Source organism: Phaenicophaeus curvirostris, chromosome 8, assembly GCF_032191515.1.
Source record: "Phaenicophaeus curvirostris isolate KB17595 chromosome 8, BPBGC_Pcur_1.0, whole genome shotgun sequence".
NCBI classification, from domain to species: domain Eukaryota; kingdom Metazoa; phylum Chordata; class Aves; order Cuculiformes; family Cuculidae; genus Phaenicophaeus; species Phaenicophaeus curvirostris.
Window position 1 is genome coordinate 25,914,448 of NC_091399.1, and position 9,078 is coordinate 25,923,525.

Here is a 9,078-nt window from a genome sequence, read left to right on the forward strand (position 1 = left end):
CAAGTAAAGTCACAGAACACAACATCAGAAATACCAGCAAAAAACACCCAGCCCTGCTTTGATTGTTTTTTCCATTTAAGAAAAGTATCAACACCACTTTCCAACATAAATGCTTGTGTTCCTCAAATTTATTTAGGTTTCTTACTGCTACATCCTCACTCTCTGACACCACTACACACGAGACAAACCCTTGGCATGGAATTGGAACCACAGAACGTCCTGAACCGGGAAGGAACCGCAAGGATCATCAAGTCCAACTCCTGTCCCTGCATAGGACAACCCCAAAGTTCACACCATGTGTCTGAGGGCATTGGCCAAATGCTTCTTCAATGTAGTCAGGTTTGGCGCTGTGACTGCTTCCCTAGGGAGCCGTTCCAGGGCTCCACCACCCTTTGAGGGAAGATGCTTTCCCAAATACACAACCCAAATCTCCCCTGGCACATCATCAGGTCCTATCATTGGTCACCAGAGAGATCAGCACCTGCTCCTCCTCCTCCCCTTGAGAGGAAGCTGTAAACTGCAATGAGGTCTCCCCTCAGTTTTCTCTTCTCCAGGCTGAACAGACCAAAAGACTTTAGCAGCTCCTCATACAGCTTCCTCTCTAAGCCCTTCACCAGGCTGCAGGTTAATTTTATTAAGTCGCCAAGGGCAGGAAACGCAAGTATCTCAAGCAAATAAGAGCCATACCTACCTTCCACCTTGGCTTCTTTGAGAGATTTCCTGGCTCTGACTGCAAATAGTCAGTAAGAGCAGAGCTAAGTGGGAAAATTTATAATTACTTATTGCTCTCAGGTGATCTCAATCTCCCTGAGGAATAAGGATCCCCCAAAGATGCCCTTGTTGGAGCTGCCCTCTGAGTAGTATGTTCTCACAGAACTCTATTAAGGTGAAAAGTTTTATTAATTAAAACAATAACTGCTGCAGAAATTATTTTTTTTTCTCCTTTTTCACAGTGAAAAGAATACACATTCATTTCACAATTCCACCTTTCTTTTACTGGTCAGAGTATAAATAAGCGATCTCACATATCTCAGAAATTGCATAGTGGGTCTGCAGATGCTGGAGGCTTGTAGGGCTTTCGGATGCTCCACCCAACCACCTGAGGATGCCTGCACATCCCAGCAGCTGAACTTAATCTCCTTTCACAAGGAGATTAAGCTGAACTTAATCTCTCCTTTCACAGGCCAATCACTGACATTGCTAAAGCATCACATCCCAACCGCAGGAGCATCCCCCAGAACGATGTGGGGAGCACTGACAAGTCAAATTTATCTGGGGTCTTTCTGGAGAGACCTGCAGCATAAAACAGATGGGAAAAGATTGCCACATCATCATTTCTTCTGGCAAGAGCACAATCACAAAGAGTGACTTTCCTGGCTGGGATTCTGCTGGCATATGTATGACACTATCATTTAACCCACTTCATGCACTTTTCCTTGTCTCCAGCCAAGTTTTTTCCTTGTTTGGAGAAATGGATGAAGATACGGAGATATGGATTAAGCTCATCCATCCAGGCCATGGTACTGGATTCTGTCAAAAGTTATTTTGAAATCCAAGAAGGCCACATCTGTGACTTTCCCCATCTGTTCTTTGCATAATTTCCCTGAAAATAAACATACTAGACAACATCACACTTGATATTTTTTACCTTTTATGAAGTTATACTGGCTTGGGTTTGTCCTTGGATTTTTCCAGATGTTTTGTGATCTCACTTATAATATAAGGTCAGGCTCAGACATGTTACAATAGTCTATCACTATTCTTTGTTTGATTTTGTTTTATTTGCATCTCTCAAACCCTTTCTATGGAAGAAAGTAAAAACTGCATACAAATAAAAACTGAATATGATCAGCAAGTCCTAATAACCTGTTTTAAATTACTGCTTGACTTTTTATATTTCACTGCTGAACATTTACACTGCTAAATCCTAGCAATTGTGTGTTTCTATGGAAAACACACATTGCACAGACACATACACTAAGTCCCCCTTATATTCACTCTAGAGCTTTAAAATTAAAATGGCATTTCTGATTTTCATAGCTGAGAAAGCAAAATTAACTAAGCAAAATGTGGCAGTATGTAAAACCATACAACGCTAATTATTACACTGGCAGGAGGCGCCAGCACTCATATATAACCTTAACGAGGCTTTGACTCAGGATACTATTTTTCTACATGTTACTACCCTCAACTCAGTCCATTTTCTTGAACTTCTGACATATAAGCACTAGCAGGACTATACACAGCACAAACTATGACACAAAAATGAGTGTATGGTTTATTGATGCAGTAGGCGATATTCCATTACTGGGATATCAGTATTACAACAATTCATTTGGGCCTTTTTTTTTCCTTTATCAAAATATCACCTTCTCAAATTAGTTACAGTGAGTTGGATAATTCTTAATACAGAAGAGGTACACAAGTTGGAAGAATCATTCTTGCTTAATCATAGCAAAAAGCATGGTTCCTGCTTCATGACCTGAAGTGTTTTAAAAAAAGGAAAGTAACTTTTTCATTTATGAATAATACTTATTTTTACTTGACAATTGCTTTTCTTTTGTTTGAAAGCAGAAAATTTAGAAATAGTTTAAAAAATTTCAAGGGAGAAACCTGTTTTTTCTATACATATTTGCAAATCCTCCAGCGCATTCCTTTCAGAACACTGAAAGCATATAAACTATTTCTTGAGAAATGAGCTATTTCCTAAGAAAAGAGTCATGTGAACAGGAATACACCAGTCATAGTGTAACATGGACATTTATTTGGGTGTGAAATGAAGCAGTGAGTGATATTTTTTGGAAATAACTTCTGTCAAGTTGTGAGTTCTTTGGTAGAAGGAAGTAATTTTAAAACATATCAGTATTTCTTCAAGCACTGAATGATTTACCAGAGCTCTGTCAAGTCTTCTAGAACTGAAAACTGTTCCATCAAAGTCAACGTGAACTCTGCCAGTGAATTGAAGAGGAACAGGCTTGCAGTAAGCCTATCAAATAAAAAGTAACAGCAAACATTGCCAACGCTTTAAAAATCATTTTACTGGTTCTGTTGTACTGAACCAATAAAACACGACAGAAAGAATTATAAGCTCTTACTGAAGTGGATTAGTGATTTCTTGGAAGAGAAAATAACTTCAAAGATATGTAGAAAGTCTGACATTTCTGTATAAAAATATAAACAGTTCCTACCTACATGAGGACAGCTTATTCAGCTCTAAAGGGTAAATCATCCAACTCACTATGCTTTCTTCTAGCCATTAGCTCCTACTCACACACAAGAGAGAGCTCACCCGAGGAGTAGGTGTGGAGATGTTGGTATGAATTTCTCTTATGCAGTTTATTTTATAATTATTTTTAATTAGATAATTTTACTTCTAAAGTGACTGCATTTCATTCTTGAGGATTTTTCTACAACTATCTGAAAAGAGGTTGTGGAGAGGAGGGAGCTGGGCTCTTCTCCCAAGGGACAGGGGACAGGATGAGAGGGAATGGCCTCAAGCTCCACTGGGGGAGGTTCAGGCTGAACATTATGAAAAAATTTTTCATAGAAAGGGTCACTGGGCACTGGCAGAGGCTGCCCAGGGAGGTGGTTGATTCACCTTCCCTGGAGGGGTTTAAAGGACGGGTGGACGAGGTGCTAAGGGGCATGGTTTAGTGTTTGACCGGAATGGTTGGACTCAATGATCCGGTGGGTCTCTTTCAACCTGGTGATTCTATGATTTCCCAAGAATACTTGCAACTTGCATAACACTATCCCTTGGAGGATGATTGTGTAAAACCAGGAGGAAGAGGATCGCTGAAGCAGTAAGGTGTTATTTATATCTGATCAGATTCAGACACCTTAGACTTTTCAACTAAGGTGGCAGAGGAATTATTTTATGGTTATTTCCTAAAACTCTCAATAAGAAGAAAATATTTTTTTCAATCCCAGATTTTTCCTGAAAAGGCTTTTACCATAACCCTTCCCTATGCTAATATTCTGTGAGCTCCTAATTCTATGGACTGTAGTACAGCAGTAAAAATTATCGCGTGGTTAAACATATTTGCAGAGAATCATGTAACATGTGGGTGCATTTGAAGGAGATAAATCTGAAGAAGATATTTTATTTTACATCATGTAAAATTTTATACTGCTATAACATTCTCTTAAAAATCATACCTTCTCTTCTGAGGAATGATGTAAAACCATAAATGAGCAAATTTAACATGCTCTGTTAAATTTAAAGAGCCAGGATGTACAATCAAAGAGAGTACTTGGTTTGGATTGCTTAAAGCTGAACGTAAAGGGGATCACTGCTGATCTCCAACAATGGCAGGCAACGTGCTGGAAGAAGAGTAACTACAAAGAACTTCAGACATCAGAAGTAGAGAAGCCACCAAGGATTTTGTCAGAAGCCATGACTTTGTTGACAGAGTACGCCCAGCAACAAGAATGACTGTTCCATCAGCCACAAACACAGATAAGTGAATAAACTGTAATGATGACATGCCTGACTTGGGGCACATGCTGAGAATTTGTGCAAGAAACATGAAATAATTTAGGTTGGAAGTGATCCTGGAGGTCATCATGTCCCCAGTTCAGAGCAAGGGAAGCTTTGAAGGTGGGTATCACCTTGTGCTTTTGAAACTTGAGGGTGCACCTTCACAAACTTTATTGCCATGGAAAAAGAAATCTCACCCACCACAGAGGAGCTGGTACCAGCCAAGAGGGAACAGCCAGGGGCCTTGAATATTGTTGCCGCTGCAGTGGAAAAATACCAGAAAAGAAAAGGGAAGACAACGGAGAAGGTCACACCATCCACATGCCAGAGAAATGTATCAAGTTCAAGATCTCAAACCCACAAAGGATCTTTGTTTTCTTGACTTAAGCAATAATTGGACTCCAGGGCTCAGCGCAGTTTTCTGCTGAGGGCACACGTTACGGAGTCACAGCCCTCCCCTGCTGCGGGGTCAGTCATGCTGGGTTTTGCAAACCAGAATACCTTCAACACAGACAATGGATGTCAAATTACTGGTTTAGAAAGCAGGGGGTTTAATTGCTTCAGGCAATCATGGATTAAAGTTGTGCCTCCTTCATCTTCCTCTGGTGATTGTGTTACATAGCTAAGAAGGAGCAGCAGATAGCACATGCTATTTCAGACATCTGGGAAACCCTAGAAATTACTAGAAGTCACTGCTTATGGGGCTTTCTAAAAATTAAAAATTTGAATCCAGAAATGGAATATAGACTTTGAGAGTTGTCCCAATGACTTTGCAAAAGTTTCACTCTAAGCTGCCAGCCTGCTTTGGCATGGACTACCATAAGTTCTCCTGCTGGAGCCCTCACACAGCTCTACCTTCAGCGTGTCTGAAGTAAAAATAGGACTAAAACACGTAATCCAATGAAGAAATTGTTTCCAACCACAAATATCTGAATTTATAACTGATAATAGAATGTAAAGCATTTTTCTTCTGCTGGCTTCAGAAGAAAGTAAAGGCATGCACACATAAACTTCTGCTGGGAATGGTAGCTACTTGGTAGTGATGTTTTGCTGATAACAGTTTTTTGCCTCAAGTACTTTAACTTGTCAGGTTTAAAAAAAAAATGGACTTATCTTTGCAAACTGCTGTAGCAAGTATTTATTTTGCAACCATGGTGCTGAAATTAAACAGCTAGACAGATACATGTTTATATTCCTGCGACCGCAGAGCTTTTATTTTTTTTAAGATTCCATAAATGCGTTGCTAAGAAACAAAGTCCTTAGAATATCTGTCACTCTTTAACTTATCCTAATTATAAACAGGGGGGAGTTAAACTACATTTGAATTATATTTTTCATGTTTAACCGTTGTCCAGTCACTTCAGATGTCATCTTGTTTACAGGAGGCAGTAGAAAAAAAAAAAAAGAAGTGAGGTGAATAGATCTGTTCTTAAAGTACCACCATTTGGAGTTGCTGAGATGTTCACAGGAAGCACTTCTCCCAGCCTGAGGTGGGTCAGATCTATTACAGCAAACAGTGGTGATCGACTGGATATTTGGCATTTTTCTGTTATTAACTCTTCTTGTAGCTTGCAGCAATTATGTCTGTTTGGTTTTTCATTTTTTATTAATAAATTGTACCAAGACATCATACTTTAGGGTTTGCACAATTTTCAGGCTCTCTCATCGGATCCCTAGGTTTCGACCACCAGATGTTTTCCTAAGTTGCACTGCTTATCCCTTTGAAAACATAAATCCCCTCTACAAAGTCACCAGACTACTAGGTCTCTCCAGAGCTGGATGGGACTCTTTCCAATGGTATTTCTCTTTATAAATAAAGAGTTAAATGCAATAAGAGATACCTCTCCTTTGCTACTGGCAGGAGCATGGAGAATAGAGCTGGAAATACCCACACTCACATTCTGCTGTCCTGCAAGGGCTGATTCCTTTCAGCACTCTTCCTAATTCATCTCTCAGAAAGGATTTGTATTCAGACATAATATTTCAGTGACTTGAGCCAGTCACATGTGCATGTTGTATCTATCCACTTAAAAGCAGAACACTGGCTATGCCAAGGGTCAGACTGCAAATCAGTTTTGATTTGCCAGACACTACCGAAGCAAAACAAGAATAAGTACAAATTACCACTTACCAGGGAAGAAGAAATAACAAGGAAAAACCTACAACATCTGTTGCCTTTTTCAGCCTTCACAAAAGGAAATAAATTGTGACCTAATTAGTTTAAATAACCAGGTGTGCTGGGTTTGGTTGGGGTGGAGTTAATTTTTTTCAGAGCAGCTCGTGTTGGGCTGGTTTGGGTTTGTGCTGGAAACAGCATTGATAATCCAGGGATGTTTTCACCATTGCTGAGCAGTGCTTACACAGAGTCAAGGTCTTTTCTACTCCTCCTAACACCCCTCCAGTGAGTCAGCTGGGAGTACGAGAAACTGGGAGGGGACACATCTGGGACAGCCGACCAAAGGGCTATTCCACATGACATGGTGTCATCTATATAAACTAAGGGGAAGAAGAAGGAAGGGGAATATATTTGGAGTTATGGAATTTTTCTGCCCCAATAATTATAGTGTTGCAGCCCACCCAGGCCACTCAGGAGTTCTCAGGGTGAGCCATACATGTCTTGGGAGAGAATTCCCATTGTGTCCTTGCCTTTGTACTAGTGCAGTGAGTTGGAGCAATGAGGCACTCTGATTGCACCTGGAACTCCTGCTGCCTGACAAAGGTAGTGGTGGTGGACAATCAGTCCTCCTGGGAAGCCCTGGGACACCTGCAGCCTGGATTGTAGCCTGAGAAGAATGGTCTCAAAAGTACTAGAGTTGTACAGCTGGTGGAAAATACCAGAATTGCCTATCCTGAATTACAGCCAGAAGGGGAAAAAACACTTACCAAAGTCAATCATCTTACAATCCTATAACTAGCAATCCTAGGTGAGACCCTTTGAGCTCTTCTAGACTGCAGCAAGCAGTGACCAGCACCTCCTCCTGAGATGGGACACCTTTCAGATATGGGCTCCTCAAGGTTTAAAGACCACCAGCTAACAAAGCCGATGAAGGTATACACTTCTCAAGATTTAATGACTGTCTGCTAACTAAGCTGACAAAGAAGAAAGGTAAAGTCAGATTCCTCAAGAATCAATGACTGTCCGTTGATGAAAGCCAATGCATTAAAAGTGAGTAATTCAATAAAACCAAGAAGAGGGAAATTTTTATTATAGAATCATAGAATAACCAGGTTGGAAGAGACCCACCGGATCATCGAGTCCAACCATTCCTATCAAACACTAAACCATGCCCCTTAGCACCTCGTCCACCTGTGCCTTAAACACCTCCAGGGAAGGTGACTCAGGGAAGGCTAACCTCTGTGTATATCTATGTGTCTCTGTGTAGGTGTGCGTGATTTGCTTTGGGAAACCTTGAAGTGTCTCATGTAAACCTTGCTATTTTCTTCTCTTCCATTAAGTTGCTGTTTTCATTATAGTAAATTCTGTTGAATCCCTTCATCAAATTGGATGATGATTAAGTGCTGTTAAAATTACACAATCTAATCTTGTGATACAGCTCAAAACTATTTATAAATCCTAAACTGTTGTTAAATCAAAGCCATGTAAAAATCTATTTTTGAAAAATACCACTGTTAATACCTTTGACTGGTTCTAAATCACCCATTTGCAACAGTAAGCATTACAAGTGACAGAGCCCTGCTTTTCTGGAGAGGGCTGAACACCTGCCAATGGGTAGGAGTGAATAAATTTTTTGTTTCGATTTGCTTGTACATGCAGCTTTTGCTTTACTTAATAAACTGTGTATATCTCAACCCATGAGTTTTTCTCACTTTTACTCTTCCAATTCTCTCCCCCATCATACCAGCAGGGGTGAAACCATGACACCAGGAAAGCTTGGAAAAGCCCCAAAAAAAAGAATGAGTTAAGGAATCTGTGAGTTACATTTAAGAATACTGAAAGAAAGTGTAGGTCCTGCTTACCAGCCTGATCTCCTCACACCAGGGGCATGGGTTCACAAAACAGCTGAATAAAATCAGCAGGTCCTCAGCAACGGACCTTTCATAGCCCTTCTCTTTGCTGATGCACCTCCCCCCAAGCTCCCTTTGCTTTGCTTTTGCAAAAGTTCTGGCACGGCAATACAGAGCAATTTGACTCACTACGCCTGTAAACAGCTACTCCCTCTATCACTGCACTTGTTTTTTCCCGTTGCTGTTAAGTTCAGTCAACTCACAGTGCATTCAAATGCCAAAATTAGTGCAAAGGCAGCAGGACGAGCACAAAACCAGACACCTCATCCTCCCAGCTGAATTTCAGGCAGCTTGCTCCAAAAGCACCCTAGAAGCCCAAGAAACAGGAGTCTCGCAAATATTTTGGGGCTGAAAGCATCTTTTACTCAACAGCCTGAATTGTTGTATTTACAACAGAAAAAGGACTCCTTCCAAAGCACCTAACTGGATGTACTAGCAGTCACAGGAAAGTGAGCTGTGATAATAGGTGTTCCGTTTAGAGGATCAAATATGATATTTTTCCCATTGTTTCCTCAGCTCTAGTGCTTGAAACAAGAAGCCATGAGATGCACAATACCCGTCCAGTCCCCTGG